At 41.0% G+C, this 24,437-nt stretch overlaps 1 pseudogene; it reads left to right on the top strand.

The window, feature by feature from the left end:
* Positions 1-15,101: 15,101 nt before the first annotated feature.
* Positions 15,102-15,875, top strand: LOC138159027 (rRNA N6-adenosine-methyltransferase METTL5 pseudogene; annotated as a pseudogene).
* The last annotated feature ends 8,562 nt before the right edge of the window (positions 15,876-24,437 follow it).

Genomic DNA, 24,437 nt, shown 5'->3' with positions numbered 1-24,437 from the left:
CATTATCATCAGGGTAGGGAATTCCTTAAGTGGAAGGTCCCTCCACAGTACAGAGTGGCAACTCATCTGTAATTTAGTCTTAGAGAATTACCTAAGACACTCACTGTAAAGCCATGCACCAACAGCTTTTTAGAGGACTGTTGCTGTGAACAGCTTTCAAGATTCTGATTACATAGTATAGTGAGCTCTCTATTTAATAACAAATTAAGGCAAAAACATTTACAGAAATCAAAGTACAGCATTCACAGAAAATCAAAATACAGTATTCACCATGTCACAACTCAACAACTTATCACCAAAGTGGTCACATAGTTTTAAACAAAGCATATTCATTTAGTCAATCACAAAATCTTTAATTCAATCGCAAAGTAAAAAAGTCAAAGTTCTCCACCCCTAGGTCACAGTGAATCATAATCTCAGTCAGTACACAGTATCCAAGTAAAGTCTTCTTTCAGGTTGACTCTAGGCTGGCTCTCAACTTCCATGATTCCTCTTCCATGGTCAAGGCTCCAACTGTCACCTGGGTTCAAAGGCAGGCAGCTCCTAGTTCCTTGTCCAGTTCTTTTTCCAGTTCCCATTCCATATTGAAGTTCACACTGTCCAGTCCACCTCAAGTCCTTCATGGTTCCTGTTTCTGAGATGACAAAGCTTAACAGAGCCACAATAATATTCATGCACATTGCTGGCACCATCATCAATTCCCTATCTGCCTGTGAAATTAATTCAGACCCACCAACAAGGTCTGAGAACTCAACACAAATCATCAACATAGAAATCAACACAGACCTACAAACAAGGTCCAAGAGATCAGCACAAATTATCAATAAAGTTTCAGGACCTCCAAAACCCTCTGTAATGGAAATGAAAATTTAAAGATCTTCCCTGCCCTTAGGCCCTTTGATAGGCTTAAGAGACTCTGAGAACCTTCCTTGATTTGAAAATATACTCTGCCTCTTAATAGGCTGAATGTGGTCACATGGAGCCTGTGGCAGGAGGCTTGGTTTTCAGAAATGCCCACACCTTGATGTGTGTGATTGGGCAGAGGGTGGTTACATTCTCTGACCCAGGAGAAGGCTATGTAATCCCTGATGTGAGGCTTTGCTTTGGGGCTCACTTTGAGAAGTGTTCTGGGATTTGATCAGATGAGACTCTGGGAAGCTGTTGTTGAGAGTCCCCCCGGCTTTGAAAAACCAAGATGTTGATGGTAACTGTGATTTGGTATGGATGTAATGGTTGGACAGTTTGGAAAACTGTCTGCTTGATATGTTTCTCTGTCTTGATAATTCTGTCTGTATACTCTGAAGTTTGGGTTGCTGACCTTTTTCCCCTGAACTAGGTAAACAATATATGTTTGACTAATTAAAGTAAGCTTGTTAACCCATTTTGAGTTGCTTTCCTTTAGCAAAGCAGATCTAAGAACCTGTGTTGGCAGCCACCCTGGGGACGCTGGGGTGCTTGCTGCTACACCCTCCTCCAGGACTTTTGTAAACATACAACCAGAAAATCCTCTTTCAGGGCTTCCAGTAAGGTCCCAGGGCTTCTGTACAAAGTATCACAAACAAATATCAACACAGAACAGAGTGCTGGTATACAACAAGTTTTCTCCTTCTTGACTCTACCACCACAAGAGTCCTCTTCTCAGTTCTGCTGAGTCTTAGCCTGGGCCTCTCCTTATATATGGTCATTAGCTCTCCTGTTCCTGTTTCAGGAGTTCGTGAGTTCTAGGGTTTACCAGTTGTGGGGTTCATACATTCTTTTTCTTAATAGACTTGATACAAGACTCAAAAGAAACTTGAACTGAAACAAGGTGTTAATTCAATAGCTGAAACAAGGTGTCAACTACTTCTGTGCCTGCCATTACATTCACTGAAAGGTTAAGTATTATCTCCATGGTCATGAAGCCAACATTTGTCAAAGGCAGAATTTAAATTTAGGTATTCCTAGTTTAAAAGTCAGCCTTCTCCCTAACCATGCCATGATACCACACACACACACACACACACACACACACACACACACACACACACACTTAACTTTAAAACAATAGTAACAAACATGTCCTATTTGATTTTTCAAATTCCTTTTTGGAGTCTTTTTTTTTTGGTTGTTTTTATTTCTACTGATGCTTTTTTGTTGACACATTGATTTCTAATTAAGTCCTTGACCTCCCCAATGAGCCAGCCCTCCTAACAAAGATTAAAAAAGAAAAAGGCAGCAGACCTTTTTTTCTTTTGTGTATTTTTTTCAGATTTTGTTGCTGTTGTTCTTTTATTTTATTAATTTTATGAATCTCTTTTGTTTTTACATAATCTTCCTTTCCAAATATATCTTCCCTCCCTGCCCTACCTATTGAGCTATCCCTCGTTACAGAAAAAAAAAAGTAAGAGTTCAGAAAAACTAACCAACATAAAGCAAATGAAACAGTCTACACAGAGTCCTTAAAGAAGAGGGGAAGGTACATATTCTCTGCTGCTATAATTTTGAATATATGTCTATAGACAGGACACAGATTGATTCTTCTTCCTTCACTCTGTCATCTTACATATGTTTTAATGTAGTTATTTGTTTAATGTTAATGTATTTGTATCTTTCACAGTTGCCATTTTTAGGGCATACTCACATCCCTTCATTACCATATGCTTCAAGTGGTTCAGCTAACCTTAAAATATTCCATTATTATCCTTATTTAACAGAATGTTTTGCTATTACAAATATGCTGCTGAGAATATTTTCATACTGTTGCTGTTCAGGTGTTTCAGTCATGGCTAACTCTTCATGACCCCATTTGGGGTTTTCTTGCCAGATATTAAAGTGGTTTTCTATTTCCTTCTCCAGCTCATTTTACATATGGGTAACTGAGACAAATAGGGTTAAGTGACTTGCCAGGGTCATATAGCTAGTAAGTGTCTGAGGCCAAATTTGAACTCATCAAATTAGTCTTTCCGATTCCAAACCCAGCCATCTATCCACTGAACCAACCTAGCTGTCCATGTTTATCCTGGTAGGTCCTTCCTATCCCCCCCCCCCCCATAGCAGTTCTAGCAGTGGCCTTACTGGATCAAAGTCTATAAATGCCTTTATATCTCTTACCTGTTACCACTTAGCTTTCCAAAAAACATTGCAAAAAAATTTATAGTTCCACCAGTTGAGTTATATATAATATGTAATATAATGTAATATATTATATAATATATATGTTACATATATAATATATAATAATGTTATAATGCGGTCATACCCCGTATAGACATGAACTTGGTGGGACCAATGCCATAAACAAACTGAAAATAGTTTTGAGCCTGCTTCCTCAGAGACTGAAGCAGCTGGGGAAGAGTGTGCCCCCTGAGGTTATTGGGGGGTAGGTGTGAATGTTTGTTCTTGCTATATCTTTGGAGAACATTCCTTTGAATGTTAAAGAGGTTAAATAGAACTGAGGTGCTAGTTACTGGTCTCTAACAGGGGTGGAGATGGAGCTCATGGGTGGTAGAGAAGAACCCGTCCCCTCAGGGTAACTCCCTGCAGCCCTAAAAGATGTAGCAGCATGGCTCAAAGAGAGAGGGCCATAACCTCATTCCATATTACAGAGAGTGATTACCTCTCCTCTTCTGGGCCATCTCTTCATCATGTTGACTATGCTTGGCAATCACTCTCCTGTCTCTATCCCTGGGACCCTGCCTCTGGGTACCCTAACTCTGATAAGATGAACTTTCACCTCATATTGCAGGAAATCAAGCCTCAATGACACCTCCAGGATGCTTCACACTCCCCTTTCTAGTTCTCCTTTGTATATTATCTTCCCCATTGGAATGTAAACTCTTTGAGGGCAGGAACTATCTTGTTTGATTGTATTTGTAACCCCAGTGCTTAGCACAGTACCTGAAACATAGTAAGTACTTAATTAATGTTTTCTTCATTTTTTTTTTTGCAGGGGGGAAGGCAGGGCTATTGGGGTTAAGTGATTTGCCCAAGGTCACACATCTAGTAAGTGTTAAATCTCTGATGCCAGATTTTAACTCAGGTCCTCCTGACTCCAGGGTAAGTGCTCTATTCACTGCACCACCTAGCCACCCCATTCATTCATTAAAAATAAAAATTAACTCTCCAAGTTCAGGAAAGTGAAAGGTGACCTAGACAACAAAAAGGTTTTAGAAGACTATGTGACATGCCAGCCTAAAAAGCCACAATAAACTTAGGCTATATTAATGGGACCAGAGTGTCCATAATGAAGTGGGTTATAAGGTGGTCCAATCATACCCTGTCCAGATCACTATCTGGAATATTGTGTTCAGTATGGATGCCATTATGTTTAGGGAAGGACATGGCCCATTCAGAAGATAAGAATAATCTGTAAACCATGCTATATGAATTGAAAGGACTAGGAGTGTTTTTGGGGGTGGGGAATTATCATTTTTTGTCCTTAAATTTAATATTTAATAATTTAATTTTTTCCCAGTTATAAATTACAAGTATGTTATCCAGAGGAGAGAAGACTTAGACGCAGACAGAATAGTCGTCTTGGACTACTGTAGTTATCCAATGGATAAAGGGATTTGATTTGTACTACTTTGCCCCAGAAAGTAGAAATGAGCTCTGAATGTAAGTTGCTGAGAGACAGGTTTCACAGATTCACAGAATCTCAGAATTGGAGGAAACCTTTAAAGTCATCTAATCCAACTTGAATCCTGTCCCTGAATAGGAACCTGTCTATATCCCTAACAAATGGCTACCCACACCACAGCTAGGTGATTCAGTGGGTAGACCTGGAGTCGAGAAGACCAGAGTTCAAATAAAGCTTCAGACACCGACTAGCTGTGGAATACTAGGCAAGGCACTTAAAAACCTTTGCCTGCCTCAGTTTCCTAAACGTAAAATAGACCTGCTAAAATAATAGCACCTATGCCATAGGATTTTGTCAGGATCCAAAGTGAAAGAGAGACTGCTACCTCTGGAGCCAAACCTTTCTGTATTTGAGTATACTGACAGCCTTTCCTGATGTCAAACAGGAATCTCTCTCTCCCTCCTAATTCTGCCTTTTAGATACTTGAAGATAGCTATTGTATCTCCCTATACATTTCTTCTCTAACCTTGGTTGCTAGTTTCCTTACTACCCTGATTGTCCTTCCTAGCAAACCCTCCAGCCCCATGAGTGATCTTCATGATGAAGAGCGCCCAGAACAGAACAGAATAGGATGCCCCAGACATAGTCTGCCCATGGTAGAGTGCATCTGCTACAATTCCTTGTTTTCCCTTGTATCCCCAGAGCTTATAGGGCAATGCCTGGCACACAGTAAGAGCTTAATAAATGCTTGTTAGCTGACCAGCTGGGAAGAGCAGTATCTGTGGTGTCAGAGGACTGGGCTTCAAATCCTATCTCTGACTCTTACTACCTGTGTGACCCTGGGCAGGTACATTAACCAACTTGGGCCTTGTGTACTGTAACACCAAGGAAAGGCAACTTCCCAAGGTTCAGAATACCAGCATAGGTGCTCTCCATTTTATTCAGTGACAAACCAAGAACAGAGAAGATCAAAACATGACATCATTCCAAATACAGCATTTACTAAGTGTGATTAAATAATCTCCAACTACTACCCCACCCCAGGACCTTCCAATCATTCAATCAATTACAAAGTCCCGGTTCTAAATACTACTCCACCCCTAGGTGTACCTTCATTTGGTCCACCACAAAGCCCCTCTTCTCAAATGGAGATTAGTTTTCAAACATAAGTAAAGTACATTCACTTGTTCAACCATAGAACACAAAAAGGTCAAAAGTTCCCCACCCCTGGATCACAATTGAATCTACCCCAGAGTTACATCAAGTTTAAGCACAGCACTTAATACCCAAATGGAGGTCTTTTCTTCATCTTGACATGAGGCAAGTTCTCAGCAATCTTAGTTCCTGGGGAGACAAGACTTAGCAAGGCTACAAGATACATTGCCAGTCCCTTCATTAATTCATCCTCTGCCTGTAGAACAGTCCTAGAACCCCTGAAAACATTAGCAAAACCCTCTCCCAGGATTTCTGTAAACATACAACAAGAAAATCCTTCTTCAGGGCTTCTGAACCAACAGAAAGGTTCCCAGACCCCCGCAACAACAGCACTGTCCTTCACCAGTGGACAGTATTCATTCTGTCTGCAGGACAGTCTCCAGACCCCTGCAACAACAGCACTGTCCTTCACCAGTGGACAGTATTCACTCTCTGTCTGCAGGACAGTCTCAGGGCTTCTTAACCAAAAGCCAGGTTCCAGGACTTCTTCAACAACAGGACTGTCTTTCGCCAGTGGACAAATCTGGCAAAACAACATCAAAACAGACAGACAAAGTACCAGCAAAACAGCCATGTCTCCTCAGTCCTTGGCAGCTCAGGGGGCAGGTCTCAAAAGTCCAGGGCGATTCAAAGTGGCCCCAGCAATCCTTCTCAGTCTCTCTCTCTCTGCCTCCACGAGGCACTGCTTCCAAAAAGTTCTTCTGCCTCTCTCTTGTCTTTCCAAATCTAAGTCACCAGCTCCTCCCAGTTCAGGACTTTCTTTTCACATCAACAAGTCCATCCCATGGGTGGGATTAACAAGCTCTGGGTTTTAACACAATCAATTTGAAAACCAAGCCAATACAGGGGAATCTTTAATTGCCATTACTATCACACCTTGGTTTTCTTATCTGTAAAAGGTAGCTTGGACTAGATGACCTTTCTAGATTCCTTCCAAAAGGTTAATAATGCAAATTAAGCATAAAGGTGTAGCATGTATACTCTCCGCCCTCCCCAAAAGTCAGTTGTTAAACATATACCAGAACATCACATGTGAGCAAATGAACTGTCCTAAAATAAGACTCTCATGTCCATCCTATATTCTGTACTTTTCTTAATGTGACCTATGATTACTTTAGGGTTTGGGGTTTGGTTCTTTTTTTGGCTGCCATATTATACTTGGATGGATATAACCAAAGGATCATAGTTGGGACTGGAAGGGACCTTAGAAGCCATCTAGTCCAACCCTTTATTTTCCAGATGAGGAAACTTAGACAAACAGAGGTTAAGTGACTTGCCCAGGGTCACACAGCTAGTTAGTGTTCAGGGGTAGAATTTGAACCCAGGGCTTCCCAACTCCAAGTCCAGAATTTTGATTGGTTCTGCCACACTGACAAAGTCTTGAGCTATTAAAACTCTGAACCATACAGATCTTTTCCACATGGACTATCTTCTAGCTGTGCCTTCCCCAAGTTGATTTCTTAATGCAAATGCAGAACTTGCATTGATCTCAATTACATTACAACTTCATTGATCTCAATTAAATTTCATTCTAGCCTGTCAAAATTTCTGCTCATTATTGTTAGTGGAGTTGTGAACTGATCCAACCATTCTGGAGAGCAATTTGGAACTAAGCCCAAAGGGCAATCAAACTGTGCATAGCCTTTGATCCAGCAATACCAATACCAGGGCTATATCCCAAAGAGGGCATAAAAGACAGAAAAGGACCTGGATGTACACAAATATTTATAGCAGCTCTTTTTGTGTTGGCAAAGAATTGGAAATTGAGGGGATGCCCATCAACTGGGGAATGGCTGAACATGATGTGGTATATAAATGTAATGGAATATTATTGTGCTATAAGAAATGAGGGGCAGCATCCAGAGAAAGGGCTATGGAGGCTGACTGCAGATAAAGTATGCTTTTTTCTCTTTTTGGTTTGTTTTTTCTTTCTTGTGGTTTTTCCCTTTTGTTTTGATTCTTCTTGTATAACATGACTAATGTAGAAATAGGTCTAAATATGATCATACATATGTATAGCCTATATCAGATTACCTGCCATTTTGGGGAGGGAGAGAGGGAAAATTTTAGAACTCAAAATCTTATAAAAGTCAATGTTGAAAACTAAAAATAATTAATCTAAAAAATCTAAATCTGATCTAAGAAAAAAGGAAAGAAATGGTGAGCAGGTAGATTTAAGAAAAACCTGGAAAGGAAGACTTATGTGAACTGATGCTGAGTGAACTGAGCAGAACCAGGAGAACATTGTACACAGTAACAGCAACATTGTGCAGTGATCAACTGTGATAGACTTGGCTCTTCTCAGCAATGCAAGGATCTAAGACAATTCCAAAGACTCATGATGGAAAATGCTCTCCACATCTAGAGAAAGAACTATGGAGTCTCAATGCAGATTGAAGCAGACTTTTTTCACATTTTTTTGTTTTCATGGCTTTTTCCTTTTGTTCTGTTTCTTCTTTCACAACATGACTAATATGGAAATGTGTTTAACATTATTGCACATGTATAACCTATATCAGACTCCTTGCCATCTTGGGGAGGAAAGAGTGGAGGGAGGGAAGGAGAAAAATTTGAAACTCAAAATCTTATAAAAAATAGATGTTGAAAACTCTCTTTACATGTACTTGGAAAAAAGTAAAATACTGTTTACAAAAGTTCCTGCTTATTATAAGATAAAATATCCTAATGATTAGAGCGATGTAAATGTGGAATGGGCTACCACAAGAGCAGTAGATCTGTCTATTAAGGGTGATCTACCATCCAAACCTAGAACCACATGTGAAGGATGCTACTGAGGAGGTTCCTGTTCAAACACCCCTTAGATTCTGAGGACCCTTTCAGCTCTGTGATGCTATGATTCTCTTTTCTCTCCACTCATGCTACCACTACTCTAGTTCAGGACCTTATTACCTCTGCCCAGACCACTGTAAGAGCTGCTTGGTTTCTGGGATACATAGCTGCCAAATTAATATTCCTAAAACACAAATCTGACCATATCTCTCCCTTGCTCAAAAATCTTCAGTGGCTCCCTATTGCCTCTAGGATAACATAAAATGCATATCCTCAACTTGGTATTTAAAGTTATCCACAATCTGATTCACATCTCCCTTACTGTATTCTACATTCATTGCAGCCAGCCTGGTCTGTTTGCTGTACCCCAGACTTGCTATTCCATTGCTTGTCCCCATGCCTTTGAACAGGCTATCATTCATGCTTGGAATGCTCTCCCTCCTCATTTCTGTCTTTTGGAATTCTCCACTTCCTTCCAGACTCAGCTTGGGTTCCACCTCCTATATTGAGTACTTTCCTGATTCCTCCCAGCATTAGTACCTTCTTCTTCAAACTATCTTGTTCCAACATGTTTGTCCGTGTAGAAAATGTATTTTCTCAGGATAAGAAGAGGGCAGGCACTGCTTAATTTCTTTGTCTTTTTGTCCCTGGCACCTAGCACAATTAATAAATAGCACTTAATAAATGTGTGTTGGGACACATTGAAACACTTCTGGTGGAGCTGGGAATGGGTCCAAATATTTGGAATGACAGTCAGTTCTGTTATAAGGTGACATTTGCATTCCTGCTATGGTATGCAAAACTGTGTGCAGGGATGTGTGGGCAGTGCTGTGTTTTAGGTTATTGGGTCCACATGGGTGTGTCTAGATGGAGCTTACTCCAGAGCGAGAATAGATATATCTAGAATCTTCTTCCCTCACCTTTCACTGTAGACTTTGATTCCAGCCAGGAGGGGAAGCAGGAAGTTGGGTACAAAGGCTGGCTACTCTGCTGTTTTCAAAGAAAGGGGCTCGAAGACTAGAATTATAGCAAACTACTCCCTAAATACTGTTAGTCTAGGGGAAATAGTTTTTAGTTTCAAGCCATACTCCTGATTGCTATCCCTTAACAGGAAGGAGTGCTAAAGCTATGTATCCAAGGCTTAACCCCCTTCCTGCCAGATGACAGTTCCTCAATGAATATAACTAGTAAACAGCAAATAAAATCATTTATCTAAATAGATAACAAACTGAAATTAGAGAAAGTATCCATATGAGAATACATACCAAGTAATACAGAGTAAATGAGGTCTCCCTCTGGGAGCAAGATAACTCAGATCAACCAAGAGAGAGTCTCAGATTGGACCCAAGGGGACATTCCCTGAAGTCTCTAATGTACTAAGCTGGAAAAAGGGATATGGTTAAAGTACTGGTTTTATTCATATCCTGAAGAGGGTCACCATAAAATGAGGTATAGGGTTAGGGATGCTTGAGACCCCAAAATACCAACACTCTGGGTCCTGATGAATTCCACTAAAGTCTTCTCTCAGCCAAAGAAAAGTAAAGTTTATTAAAAGTTCACCATATTCGGTAGACTCCTAAGGAGCCTCAGTATCTGTAAGGCTTGTATTGGACAAGCAGGCTTATATTGGATACAGAGCAAGTCTGTGCTAGAAAATTCTATGGTGCTCTCACACCACATGGAGGCAAGATGGGGTCTCATATACAGAAAGGTAGTGGGAGGAATCTAGGAGTGGCATAGAGGAGGAGTTTGAGGAGGGTCTTCAGGAGGAGTCAGATGAGGTCAGACTCCAGTAATGAGTTTGGGAGGGTCTTCAGGAGGAGTCAGATGAGGTCAGACTCCAATAAATGAGTGAAGTTGCTGGAGGCTACCTAGAAATGACTGACAATGGTGGTCTAGGCCAGTTCAAGGGTATAACAGTTGAGGATCCAGGGTGGAGGCTAGCTGGACCAAGGAGGGCTAGGCTAGTAACTGAGATTTGGGTCTAGCTATAATGAAAGGCTTGTGGCCTCAGGCAAATGCTTTATCTAATGGAAAGATTCAATCAGAGTTCAAGGGAACTGAAGAGAGTTGTTTTTGTGTTATTTTATTAATCAAATTGTTATGCATTAATGATCAAGTTGCTATGTATTAATAATTCTCTCTTGATATGTGAAGTTGAGCTCCCTTTGAATTCCTTAAACCTTAAACTCTTAATCCCCTAATTTTGCAACACAAGCCACTCTCCCTCCACCTACTAAGTTTCCTTTCTCAGGAGTTTCCAGCCATGATAGTCTCAATATTATCCTAATCTGTTAGAATTTGCTAGCATGTAAACCACAATCGACCTGTTCTACCTCAGAGATTGCCAACCCTAGGGAATTATCAGAGGATATTAGTCTGCCTGGTGATAAACTGACATAAATTGTGGTTAAGGGACCTTGGCATGCTCAGTCAAGTGAGATAGGCCTCTACTGTACCAGGTTGATGTCAATGGGTATTTTCCTCTGTATTACTAAAAAAAGAACTGATTGGATCCTTAGCTAATGAGGAGCCTTTTATTAGCAACTGTTAGCTTTGCCAATTGAGCGATGATACCCATTTTCTAAATTCTTCAAGATATACAAAGGAATATAATCTTAGGCTGAATAGTTCAGACCTTAAACACACACTTTGTAATAGTACCTCAGATGTATCTCAGTCTTAAGTCTATGGGATAATGATTCAACATTGGGTTTGTACCTTTGTTTCATAAACTTCTTTTCCCTTTGTCTAATTATTCCCATATCATTCAGAATGTTCGATTCCAGAGACTTTGTGATTGACAAAATGAAGTATATCCAGGGGTGGAGCACTTTGACCTTTGTACTTTGTAATTGAATTGAGGATTTACTAAATGATTGAGTTACACATGGTGAATGCTGTATATTGATTTTCTGTGAATGTTTTGCTGTAATTTGTTACTCAATAAATAGTTTACTATCCTCGTAATCAGAACCTTGAAGGATGCTGCTGTTTATCGTTACATTGACACAAAAGCATATGGACCTGAGATTTAGCAAGGAGCCAAACAAAGTCACTGATATAGGAAAAGGACCAGACTTATATAGATAGAAAACTATACAGCCTGTAGAATGATGTAATTTTTAGAGTTTCTAATGGAGGTTGGAGATTTAGGGACAGGATGAGGAAGATGGATGACATAAGAAAAGGGAGACAAGGGAAATTTTATGACCCAGGATGGGGGAAGACAAGGAATTCCATGGTCCAGGACAGGGAGGAAGTTTTATGGTATTTCAAGATTAGGGAAGATACTCTAAGAAGCCTTCAGGCTCAGGAGGGCCTCACAAGGTACTAAAAAAGCAACCCCTAATATTAACCCTTAGGGCACCTTTGCATCTACACCACAAGTTCTGAGGCCTCTGTCTTCCCAGAGCCTTACAATACTTCATTGTCCTCTCAGAGCATAGATAGAAACAGAGACAGACAGAGCCCAATTTGACTGCTTAATGTCTTTGTAAGCACATTCAGTTGTCTCATAGGTAACCAAAAGGCCTTTTTTTCCACCAAGGAGTAAGCAGACAAGAAATGATGGGGGGGATGGGATTTGCACTGGACTCCTAAAAGGACCTCAACACCCCTGAACCAAGTCTCTGGCGTTTGCCTGAGGCACTTGGCCCATTCCAATAAAACCTTTTAACTACCCTTTCCTTGTGGCCCTCCTTGTCTGCACCTGGCCCAGTGGGACTATTTCACCACTCCATAGTTCCATCTAGACCCCTTCTGTTTCCTCCCAGTCACTCCAAGCTATTGGCCACTCCTTGATCACATCCAGATCTTCCCACAGTCTTTCTGTATACAAGTGTCCATTTTGTCCCCATTAAATTTCTCAGATTCCTTAAGAGTCTGGTCTGCTTGTTATTAGCATCACAAGTAGCTCAGATTCTTAAAATCTGTCCAATAGTGCAGACTCACTAGGAATCTCACCCATCCCAACCTGGTGTTTTAATAAACCTTGTCTCTGAGTGAAAGAAAGCTTGAGTTGAAATCTTTTGAGGCACAGCCTGAAACTTTTCCCCTTGAATTTCAGGGTTCCCAGAAACCCTAGACCACAACATAAACAGTTATGAAATATTTGCATATGATCCAAAGCAAAGAGCCATGTGTAAAGCCAATCATGAGCGGCTCTCCTGAGGACTTCTGCTGTGAAGAACTTTAACTATTTAATCCCATAGTATAGTGAGCTCTCTATTTATTCAGCAATAAACTAAAGCATAACATTCAAAACAATATAACAGAACAACTTATTACTAAGGTAGCCACATAGTTTTGAACAAAACATATCATTCAGTAAGTCACAATCTCCTCAATCAATATCGAGTACCCAAGTCAAGTCTTCTTCCATCTTGACTCCAGGGTGGCTTCAAATCATCCTTAAGCTAATCATCCTAAAGGGGTAGGTCACAGTAAGTCACAATCTCATCAGTCACTACTGAGTACCCAAGTCAAGTTCTCTTTCATCTTGACTGAAGGCTGGCTTCCAAACCCCATGGCTACCTCTTCCAGCCTCCCAGCTCTTTCCTGGATTCACAAGCAGGCAGCTCTCTACTCAGTTCTATATCTCAGTCCATGGGAACTATTGCACTTAAACCCTTCTTTTTCTGTTTTTAGGAAAACAAAGCTTAACAGAACTACAACAATATTTACACACATTGCTGGCACTATCATCTCCATTCACTTTCTGTCTGAGAAATCAACACAAATCAACAGAGTGCTTCTGTCTGACAAAGTAACACTGACAGAGCAGACAGAGTGCCAAAACCACAGGCATTCTCCCTCTTAGTCCTGCTTGGTCCCAGCTCCTGCTCAAGCTTTTTTCTGCTCTGTTCCTTCCTGTTCCACCCTTCCTGTTCTTCTCTTATAGCAAACTGTTCCCGATGGGGTACTTGGGATCTATGTTTTTAAAATCAATTTGTAAACTCATTTTGTAATACCAATCTGTAACATCAGGAATGATGGGGTGCTTGGGATCTACATTTGTAACATCAGTTTGTAAAATCTCACTACACACCGACCCCCAGTCTCAGAGCATTAACTCTGCTCAGCAACAACTATCTCAGCTTGGAACAATAACAAACTATTCCTATGAATCCTTCACAAAATTAACATTCCAGCTTAGGCAACTATTATCTCCCCCTTGTATAGTGTCCCGATGCTCCCATGAATCCTTCAGTGCCCTATCTCTAGGTTGACTCCTTGGCTGCCTCCATGAATCCTTCAGGACCCTATCTCTGGGTTAACTCCTTAGCCTATTATCCACACACTGAGTCCTGGTTAGCCTTGGTTCCCAGACATTAAACATGACACTGATGGGTGGCAGACTGGGCACTTCTCAGTTAGCCCTACTACAGTCCACTGCTAGCAGACTTAGTAACGTTTCAAGCCTAAAACCACACCTCCAGGTAGCTTACCTTGGGCTTTTCCCTAGTGAATCATGGGCAATATGCCTGTGCAGTTACATTAAAAATGTATGTCCCTTTAAACACTGGCCCTGCCTTAACTCCTCCCTAATCCCACCCTTAATCACCTAGTTAGCATAATTGGCATGGGTTCTACTATGGATTATCCTATAAAAATCTTAATTCTACCCCTTTGAGGTTGCAGGTCCTCTAAAGGACTCTTGCCCACTGTACAGCCTGAGGACCCTTGCCTGCTGTAAAGTGTTCAATAAACTTTTACAACTCTGACTCCAAGTTAGCCTGAGCTGAATTCTTTCCAGACTGAATCATAGGCTTTCTGGTCTTAGATAAGTTCAGAGTTCCTGCTGAACCTATTGGGAGCCATCCCTCATCATTCCCACCATGGGCTCCATGTGATTAAGTTAGGCCTATTAAGGCCAGGGAAAGTCTCCAAACTCCCTTAGGTCTATTAAGGGCAACACAATGTATACTGCTTCCAACAAAGACTTGACACAATCAAAGTCGAGGCTCAAAGGCACTTGAATAGCTGAAATAAGCAGCAAAGTACTACCCTGATTGCCATTACACCATATTATCAGAGATTCCAGAGGCAGCCTCCTGGTGGGGGAATGGTATCAGGCAGTGCATGTTCCTAGGACTGGGCTATTATCATCAGTCTCTCATTATTTATACTACAACCATAGGAATGTAAATTAAACAATCACTAAAAAGGAAGCCATATTATAAGTAACTGAATAAAACAAAAAACCAATAATGTTTGCAGAAAACAGATATGAAGTATTTCTCTCTCTTCTCTGCAAAGAAATCATAAAATCATCCTATTTGATTTTTTGCTTAATTTCCTTTGTTACAACAAAGGTTTCAATCTGGAAGGGATGAGGGAATTCTCAAAAATAGCTGAGATACGGGTTGATGATTTTTCTTTTTTGCTTTTTGGAGGGCAATTGGGCTTAAGTGACTTGCCCAAGGTCATACGGCTAGTATTTGTGTTAGGTGTCTGAGGCCGGATTTGAACTGAGGTCCTCCTTACTGCAGGGCTGGTGCTCTATTTACTGCACCACCTAGCCACCCCTTGGGTCATGGAAAGTTTCTTGTAACAAGTTGATGACTTTGAAAAGCCCAAATTACTTCTAAAACAGTATCCGACCAGGCCCCACATTGCAACATGTATATATGCTATACACAATTCATAACACATATGATGACACAGAAAACCAAGTCACTGGAGATTTAGGATGTGGTTGTGGAATGCTTAGTACTGGAATGGCAATGTTAGGAACTGGGTTATGGGTTACATTTGATACAGATGAAGATGCATTAGAAATATTTAGTAGAAATGTTGCAGAATTTGGGCTGACAAATATTGACACGATTCAGTACAATGTGTATTCTTTGTCTTATTCACTGTTGGAGTCCTTTGACACTGTAATCATGAAACTCCCTTTGGAACCAAGTATAATAAAGGTATGGATATGTCATGTCTGAAGATTGCTTTACAAATGGCAAGAGTAGCCGGTTATTCCTTACATAAAACTTCAACCAGAGAACATATTCAAAAGAAAGCAGATGAATGGAAAACTAAGATGGACATTATAGCAGAGCTATGGTATGATCTACCAACAACATACAAATTTCATAAGAAAAAAAACAGTGGATATTGAAGTAGATTTCATTCGGTTTTCTTTTTAAAGCCCCCCAAATCTGAGACAGCTTAAAACTTTTTAAAATGAAAAAAAATTTTGTATCAAGAAAAAAAAAATAGCTGAAATATAAAAACAGAAGGCATCAATAAAGCTTATTTTTAAAAAAATACAGTGGCCATTATTGGTTCTAGATGACTAATATCAAGACATGCTTACTTTCCCACTATTAAAAATAGCAAACTGGGATGGCTAGGTGTTGAAGTGAGTAAATCGCCGGCCTTGGAGCCTTGGAGTTGGGAGGACCCAAGTTTGGTTCCGCCTGAGACACTTAACACCCACACAAAAATACTAGTAGCCATGTAACCTTGGGCAAGCTACTTAACCCCAATTGCCCTCCAAAAGGCAAAAAAAAAAAAATAGCAAACTATTAAGTGTGGAAAGTTATATGGTCTATAGATCACAATTATATCAGACAATGGTACAATATTGGCAACAGTTTAACTTAGTTTTTTAAAAGAAGGTACTATGGGGATAAACAGTGGTTTTTGAAAATGGTTATTGAGCCAATACAAAATACATACATAAAACATTTAAAATGTTAGTGTGTTAAACTGATTCTATAAGTCATGAAAATAATAAATTCTTAGAGGTGCTTCTTTATCAATATTCATACCCTACTTTCCATAAACAATTTGATCCAAATATTTAAAGAAATAGCAACATCGAGTAAGAGCACCGGCTCCAGTGTCGGGATGACCTGGGGATCAAATCCAGGCTCAGATACTCAGCACCACACCCAGAAATAACTGGCCATGTAACCTTGAGCAAGTTACTTAACCCCAATTGCTTAAAAAAAATATATATATATATATATAAAAGAAAGAAAGAAATAGCAAAAGAGAGTTTTAGAAGGACATTAGAGATCATCATTCTAATCTAGTCCCCTTTGCTTTGCTGATGAGGAAACTATAGCCCAGAGATGCTATTCAATTCACTGGATATCACATTGTAAATGGTAGTAGAACTAAAATCCTGATCTGCTACCTCCCACATCAATGTTGTCTCCTCTATAGTCAGACTCTAGTCTCTTCAAAGTTTTGTACATTTTGCTATCTCTAAAATAGCTGACTTTTACCCCCTCTGTGCATTGCTAATTTCTTTCCTTTCTTTCTTTCCTTCCTTCCTTCCTTGTATTTCTTTCTATTGCCTCAACATTTTGGGTAACTCAGTTCATTGCTAATGTCAGAAGAGCAGATCTGGCAATAGCACATGAATCCAGAGGCAAGGGGCAGCAGAAGGCAGCTAGATTATAGCGTTTTAATATTTTTTGGGGAAAAAAATCTGGGGGATTCCCAGGTAGACTAAGGAAGAAATTTATTTCCAAAACATCCCTTTTTTCACTCAAACCAGTCCTAGTGTTTTGGGGGAGTGGGGGGAACAATAAGGGGAAGAGGTTGGGTGATGAAAGGCCAAGAGAAAATACAGGGACTATATATTATCCCCCCCCCAAAAAAAAAGCCAACCTCCTTTGGGGGGAAAATGGATTGGCTATAGATGTCTACTGTTCACATTCCCAAGTTGAGGTCGGCCCTTTACCAAGAACATTTTTTCTGCCTGAAATAAGACATTAATGCTATAGGAACAAGACACATAGTCCAAGATGAAAATGATAAATGAGCAACAATATAGTGAGCTAGAAAACTTGGCAGTTGTCCTAGAGTCCACCCCTGTGCTCCATCATGTATTATTCCTTGAACCCAGGGAATCAATCCCCTGTTACTTTATATTATTTTATAGCTAACATTTACACAGCACTTGGGGAACTACATGTTACAGTGCATAGAGAGTCAGACCTGGAGTCAGGAAGACTCTTCCTGAGTTCAAGTCTGGTCTCATGTGCTTACTCGCTATGTGACTCTGGGCAAGTCGCTTAACCTGGTTTGCCTCAGTTTCCTCTTCTGTAAAATGAGCTGGAGAAGGAAATGGCAAACCACTCAGGCATCTTTGCCAAGAAAATTCCAAATGGGGTCACAAAGAGTCACACGTAACTGAAACAATGGAACAGCAACTATAAACAAGCGTAACTGCCTTACAATTATTTAAATTCTGAAGTAGAAAGCACCAAGGTACCTATCACCCAGTGGCTTTTGCTTCCCAGCTCCCACAATCTTGATAGGTTTGACCCAGAGTGACTCCCAGTAGAGGAAGGCCTGATTATCTTATTCTGATGCAGCTAAACAACATATCAACAAAGTGTAGTGGAAGTAATGCTGTGCTAGGGTTCAATATAGTTGAGTTCTTATCCTTGCTCTGTGATCTTGGGCTAATTACTTAATTTCTCTAAATCTGTTTTCTTACTTATGTAGCAGTGGTGTGTTGTGGGTAGTGAGTAGAGAGTGGTTCAACCACTCATATTTTCCTCTGCTACCACTGACTCATTGCCTGTTTAAGGAGTTGATGAGGTAATCAATGAATCCCTCCACTCCCACTTACCCTAGATACCTTTATCAAGTGAGAACACATACCTTTGGAAATAGTCAGAAGTGTGAACTAGGTGTGAACAAGTCTTGGCTCTCTTCAGAACTGAATCAGTCAATCAGAGGAATTACAACTGGTACCACAGTAAAACTGTTCCAAGTGGTTGAGGACTTGGTCACATTCTGTAGGGTTTCTATAAACCCATCAAGCTAGTTTTCAGCCCTAAGTCAGACACAGTACCTTGGCAAGCCTCTAATTATTAGCTCTGTCTTTATCTCTGGAGATGGCTGCCTAGTCAATTGCCTTTTAATTTCCCATAAATACTAGCAGAGTAGGCAAGGCTTGTGCTAAAGTGTTTTATAAAGTAAATATTTAAAGCAAAGGGGGTAAATAGATTTTCCCATCTCTAGAAGGAAAGGTTTCAGACTTCCCTGAAGAAGGAGAAAGCAGATGAAGGACTACTGTTGTAGAGTCTGTGGTCAGAATAGTAATTCAGCATCTTTTCCAGTGTCACTTTGTTCAGGGGTGACTCTTCATGATCTCATTTAGAGTTTTCTTGGCAAAGATATTGGAGTGGTTTGCCATTTCCTTCTCCAAATAATTTTACAGATAAGGAAACTGAGGCAGACAGTTAAATAACTTGCCCAGGGTAACGGCTAATAAGTGTCTGAGGCCACATTTGAACTCAGGAAGATGAGTTTTCCTGACTCCTGGTCAGGCACTCTATCCATTGCACCACCTAGCTGTCCAGAATAAGGTGCCTACCTGCACTGAGGGAGGGAGGGTCCTATACCAATAAAATGACTGGTCAAATTCCCATCCCTTTCTGATTTACTGAAGGGATTTATTCACACCTCATAAAGGGCTGACCTGGTTTGGTTAATTTTTACAATTAGTTTAGCACCTCCTTTTCCTGTTCCTTTTCCGTGATTTAGGTCATGAAAGATCACTCTCTTAGCACTTGTAAAACAGAGTTCCTCCTCTCCACATACAAGGTTCTTTCCACTTCAGTCTGTGCCCAGCATCAGACTGGTCAAGAAGGTAAGGGTAAGGCATAAACATAATTTTTCTGCTCAGTAAAACAAAATAACAGCCATTTGGGCAGCAAAAAATCTGAGTTTAAAATGCAGCTCTGTTCTTGTGTGACCTTGAGAAAGTCACTTCCCCTCTCTGGTCTCCTCATCTGTAAAACAAGGAGGTTTGGTATCAGTAGGTGATCTCTTGTCCCTTAGAGTTTTAAATCTGATAATTCAATTTGCCCACCCCAAACTAAGAGAGGAGATAAGACTCTTTAACTCTCTCAGAAGTGCTGTAAGCACAGCTTCAGCCCTTTGAGAAACATCTGCCAAAGCCACAAAGTGATGGGGTGAGGGTGGGAATGGGGCATAGATTCTCCCAATATCACTGTACAGTTAAAACTGTAAGCTATGGTAGTAGTTAGGAAAAAATTGCCCTCAGGAAAAGCCAGTTCAGAAGACAAAGGAGGTAAAGAGGGGGCAATAGGGAGAGAAGTAGGTGTGGTTAAGTTGGAAACCAGCAGAATGACTGGTTTCCTAGGGAGGGTAAGATTCAAACCCATCTTCTCAACCTCTGGCTGTTCACACATCCCATTGGGCTCAGTCCCCTCTTAAGAGACCATAGGTCTACTGAGATGTCAGAGTGGAGGCCTGAGGGCCCTTGCAACCATCAAAACTCCAGAGTGAGGCCTAAGACATATTAAAATATAATTGGGAAATGATTAACAAAATAAATGAAAATACAAATTAACATAGGTAATATTAATTTGAGGCTTTTGAAGTCAATATGCAGCCTAGAGGGTTACATTTCTATTAAAGTTTGATATCACTGGTCCAGATGCTCTCTCCATTTCTCTCCCAAATCCTCACTCCTTTAGTTCCAAAGTGTTTGTCCTTTGCTTTTGAAGATGATGAATGACGTGGTGGGAGTGGGGCAGGGTGGGGCTGGTAAAATCTACACTCCTCTGTGAATTGGAAAGCCTTCCTTTCTCTTCCAGAGTCAATGGAGTCCTGTGGCAAGACAGAAGTCAGGACGACTGACAATGTCCTGTCTTCAACATCTGATCTAGCTTTAAGCCTCTAACAGCCTTGCCTTTAGCCACCCATTCCACCAGGAAAGTCTTATGGAGGACCCTTCAGATCACTTCCTTGGTTAAGAAACATTTTGAGAACCCTGGTCCTAAGAACAACAGAATAGAAAATAGCACTCATTTAGATGCTGAGGGTAGAAAAAGTGGAGCTTGGAGTTGGAAGAAACAAAGGGAGAGGTCCACATAAATAGAATGTGGGGGTGTCCCTAAAACAGTCCCTAAGGGCATTGGGTAGCAGAAAAGGTTGGAATAAATCTTACTCCAAAACCCAAGTGCTTTCTCTTCTAGACCAAGCATGGTAATGCCCCATTCTTAAGCAAGTTTCCTGCCCAGTTGCTGAGATAATTTGCTGAAATGCCTCATCTTCAAAGGGCTATGGAAATGCCATGGTTCACCACACCCTGGTTAAGCATGCTGAGTCCTGTAGCCCCAGGAGCAAGGTAACTATAAGGTAATGTAGAGAGAGAAACTGAGGTAAGGAAAGAGCTCCAGAGACATGCCCAGGCCCTGCCTGAAATACCCCATGGTAAGGAAACTGTGAGAAATCAGGGAGAGCCTTGGCCCAGGTATCCCTATGTGCGGAGGGCTAGTTTCTAGAGGTGTGGTTAAAGAGAAACATTTCCCCTCCCTACTAGGAGCAGTTGTACGGGAGATGCAAAAGAGGCAAGACCATCCAAGAGCTGGGGGCGGGGGAGTGGGGGCAGGCCTGAGGACTATTGTGGGAAGCAGTAAACCCTAGTCTTCTATAGTACGGATGAGGTATAGGTTCTGGGAACCCCCTAGAGTACTCTGCTCGAATCTTCCCATGTAAAGCATTTGCCTGAGGCCATAGGCCTTTCATTGTGGCTCTGCCCAAATCTTTAGCCTTCCTTTGTCCAGCAATTTCTCACCCTAGATCCTCCCAAAATATCTATATCCAAATCTCTTACACCCTGGAACTGGCCTAGCCCACCAGTCCTTCATCTCCTGGTGTCGGCCAGCAATTTCTCACCGTCAATCAATCATTTACTAGAGTCTGACCTCATTGACTCCTCCTGAAGACCCTCCCCAAACTCCTCCTCTAGACCACCCCTAGATTTCTACCTCAACCTTTCTATGTATCCCAGCCATCTTGCCTCCCTGAAAGGAGGAAGGTCAGAGAATGATTTAGAGCAGACTCACTCTGTGTCAGATGATTCTGGCCTGCCTGTCCAATGCAAGCATCACAGATACCTAGGCTCCATAACAGTCTACCCCAAATGGCGAACTTTTAATAAACTTTGTTTTTCCTTGGCTGAGAGAAGGCTTGAGTAGAATTCATTCGGCAGGACCCGGAGTGTTGGTATTTTGGGGTCTCGAGTACCCCTAACCCTACACCTCATCATTTTATGATGACCCTCTTCAGTACCCTTGAACCAAAGTTATAATTGCCTTGTTTTAGTTAGTTCTATGGGTACACAAGTATATGGATCAATCAATCAAATAAATATTTATCAAGTTCCAACTATGTGCTAGGCCCCTGTGGGATACAAAAGATAAAAATCATCTTTGCCCTCAAAAATGTTTTATTCTATGCAGAAAGACATGAACCCATATAAGTCTATACAAAATAAAGACAAGGTAATTCGACAGTAGTAATCGGGGGAGTAGGGGGAGGTCAACAAGAACTTATTAAGCTCTTTCTATGAGCCAGGGACTGACTATGCTAAGAAATAGGGCATACAAAGAAAAAACAAAGAGTTTCTGCCATCAAATGGTCCCTTGAACAACAGAATTCACATTCTAATAATGAAGGCAATCGCATATATGTTGCTGTTCAGTTGTTTTTCAGCTTTTCAGCCCTGTCTGACTTCCTGACCCCATTTGGAATTTTCTTGGCAGAGATAATAGAGTGGCTTGCCATTTCCTCCTCCAACTCTTTTTTTCAAATGAGGAAACGGGCACACAGGGTTAAGTGATTTCCCTGGGGTCACACAACTAGTAAATGTCTGAGGCTGGATTTGAACTCAGAAGTCTTCCTGACTCTGGGTTCAGCACTCTATCCAATGGGCTGTCTAGCTGCCCTAATGACACATATAAACTATAACAAAAAAGACAAGTGAAGAGTAGATTTAAAGTAAATTTAGAAAAGGTGACACTAGCAACTGGGAGGGAACATGAAAGGCTTCCTTGAGGAGATGTCACCTGAGTTTGGACTTAACAGAAACCAGGAATTCTTACAGGTTAAGAGGGAGAACATCCCAGGGAAAAAGCCAATGAAAAGGCATGGAAACAAGATGGAGTGTCACGTTCAACGAACAGCAAGCAGGACAGTATGGCTGGATCATAGAGATTATGAAGGGGAATAGAATGAAAGTAGACTGGGAAGGTAGGAAAGGGCCAGATATGAACAGCTTTAAGAGTCAAACCTAGAACTTTATTTGATGCTAGAGGGAATAGGGAACCACGGGAATCTTCTGAGCTGGGAGGTGATATGGTCAGATGTTTAATAGGAGGGACTGAAAGAGGGAGAGGGCACTTCAAGGCATTTCAGTTGTCCAGATTAAGAGTCGATATGGGACTGAATTAGGGTGGTGACCACTTGAGTAGAAAGGACAAATGAAGAGATGTGTAGGTGGAATTGACAGACTTGACAATTAATTGAACGCCTAGGGTGAGAATAGGTAAGAAGTAAAGGTTAACTGTAAACTTGTAAATCTGGGAGACTGGAAGGATGGTGGTGCCCTCCCCATACATAAGGAAGTTGTGGGGAAAAGATGCATTTGCAGGGAAGAGATGAATTCTGTTTAAGACATGTTAACTTTGAGATGCCTGTGGGAATCCTGTTTGACATGTCCAAGGACAGCTGATGCTAGACAGGCCCTCAGAAGACTAGGGATGGAGAGATAGTGTTGACCTCTATTTAAGAATTGGTTAAAGGAGACAAACAAATAGGGGTATACAGCTACAGAATTTATTCTTTATTCCCTTAAAGCTAGTGGTAGTTGCACAAGGAGGCAGGACTAAAGTCCTGAGTCCAGAACAAAAGGATGAGAGAGCTTAAGTACATTTTAGGACCATCCCAATTAGGGGTGGTTGAGACACAGAAATTTATGATCCCCAAAATGGTTGAAACATTGTATGAGAAAGGAATTTAATTGGATAAATGATAAATACAGAAAAACACGAAAACTGACAAAGTGTCAATTGAAATTATGATTCAGAGCATCTGTGTTTCCTTTACCATTAACATTTCACAACAAGGTATATGTTTAGAAAATCTTAAGATAAGAAAAAGTCCCATTTCTTCAGTTAACACCCTGAGTTGAAGGTCTCCTGAAGGGCCATAAAGTAGGCCTCTTCTGGTTTGTTGACACAAGAAGAGGTATTCTCTGGGCTCACTCAGAGAGAAAAACAAAGCTGGGTCTATTTGGAATTTATGATCCTATTTCCAGCCTTATCTGGTCTTAGGAATGGGCGATGTAACAAAAAGGAGCCTTTTTAAAAAACGAGACAACATATCCTGTTTGATTATTTCAGATTTTGGCCCGAATTGGGAATCATCTGCATAAAGATAATTAAACCCAAGGGAACCAAGGGATATACTAACAGAGTCTAGAGAGATCAGAGGTCCTGGGACAGAGCCTTGGGGTACATTCATGGTTTGTTGTGCTCCTTCAGCCTGCCCCTTCATGACCATATTGGGGGTTTTCTTGGCAAAGATGTTGGAGTGGTTTGTCATTTAGCTGCCCCATCATCCAGTCTTAGGGAGGCAGAATACGACTGAGGATACAACAAAGGAAATCCAACAGTGGTCAGAAAATGTAAGAGAACCAGAAGAGAGCAATATGAGCAAAACTCAGTGAAGAGAGTACCTGGAGACAGTAAGTAGAGATGACACGCTGGGTCAAGAAGGAAGAGGATGGGTGAAATGATGATTGTGATGTGGTTATGGAACCTGGACCCCAAAAAGGAAAAGACTATGTCTTTGAAATCAACCTAGTCCCTGAATTTTCTCCTACCTTTCAGCAGCCCAGATCACGGGGCAAGTGGTCCCAGACATCAGGCCCTGCCCAGCCCACTTGGATACTTAACAGTCCTTTCACGGGTCTCTAGACCCACCTCAGACCACTTAATAGTACTTTCACTGGTGCCCTGGGGCCACCCCAAACTATTTACCATTCCTTAATCCCAGCCAGATCGTCTCACTATCTTTTTTTTTTAATGTA

The sequence above is a fragment of the Petaurus breviceps genome, unplaced genomic scaffold (genome assembly GCF_028583685.1).
Source record: "Petaurus breviceps papuanus isolate PSGF00001 unplaced genomic scaffold, PetGlider_PUasm1.0 175, whole genome shotgun sequence".
In the NCBI taxonomy this organism is placed as follows: Eukaryota; Metazoa; Chordata; class Mammalia; order Diprotodontia; family Petauridae; genus Petaurus; species Petaurus breviceps.
This window is presented reverse-complemented; position numbering and strand designations above follow the sequence as displayed.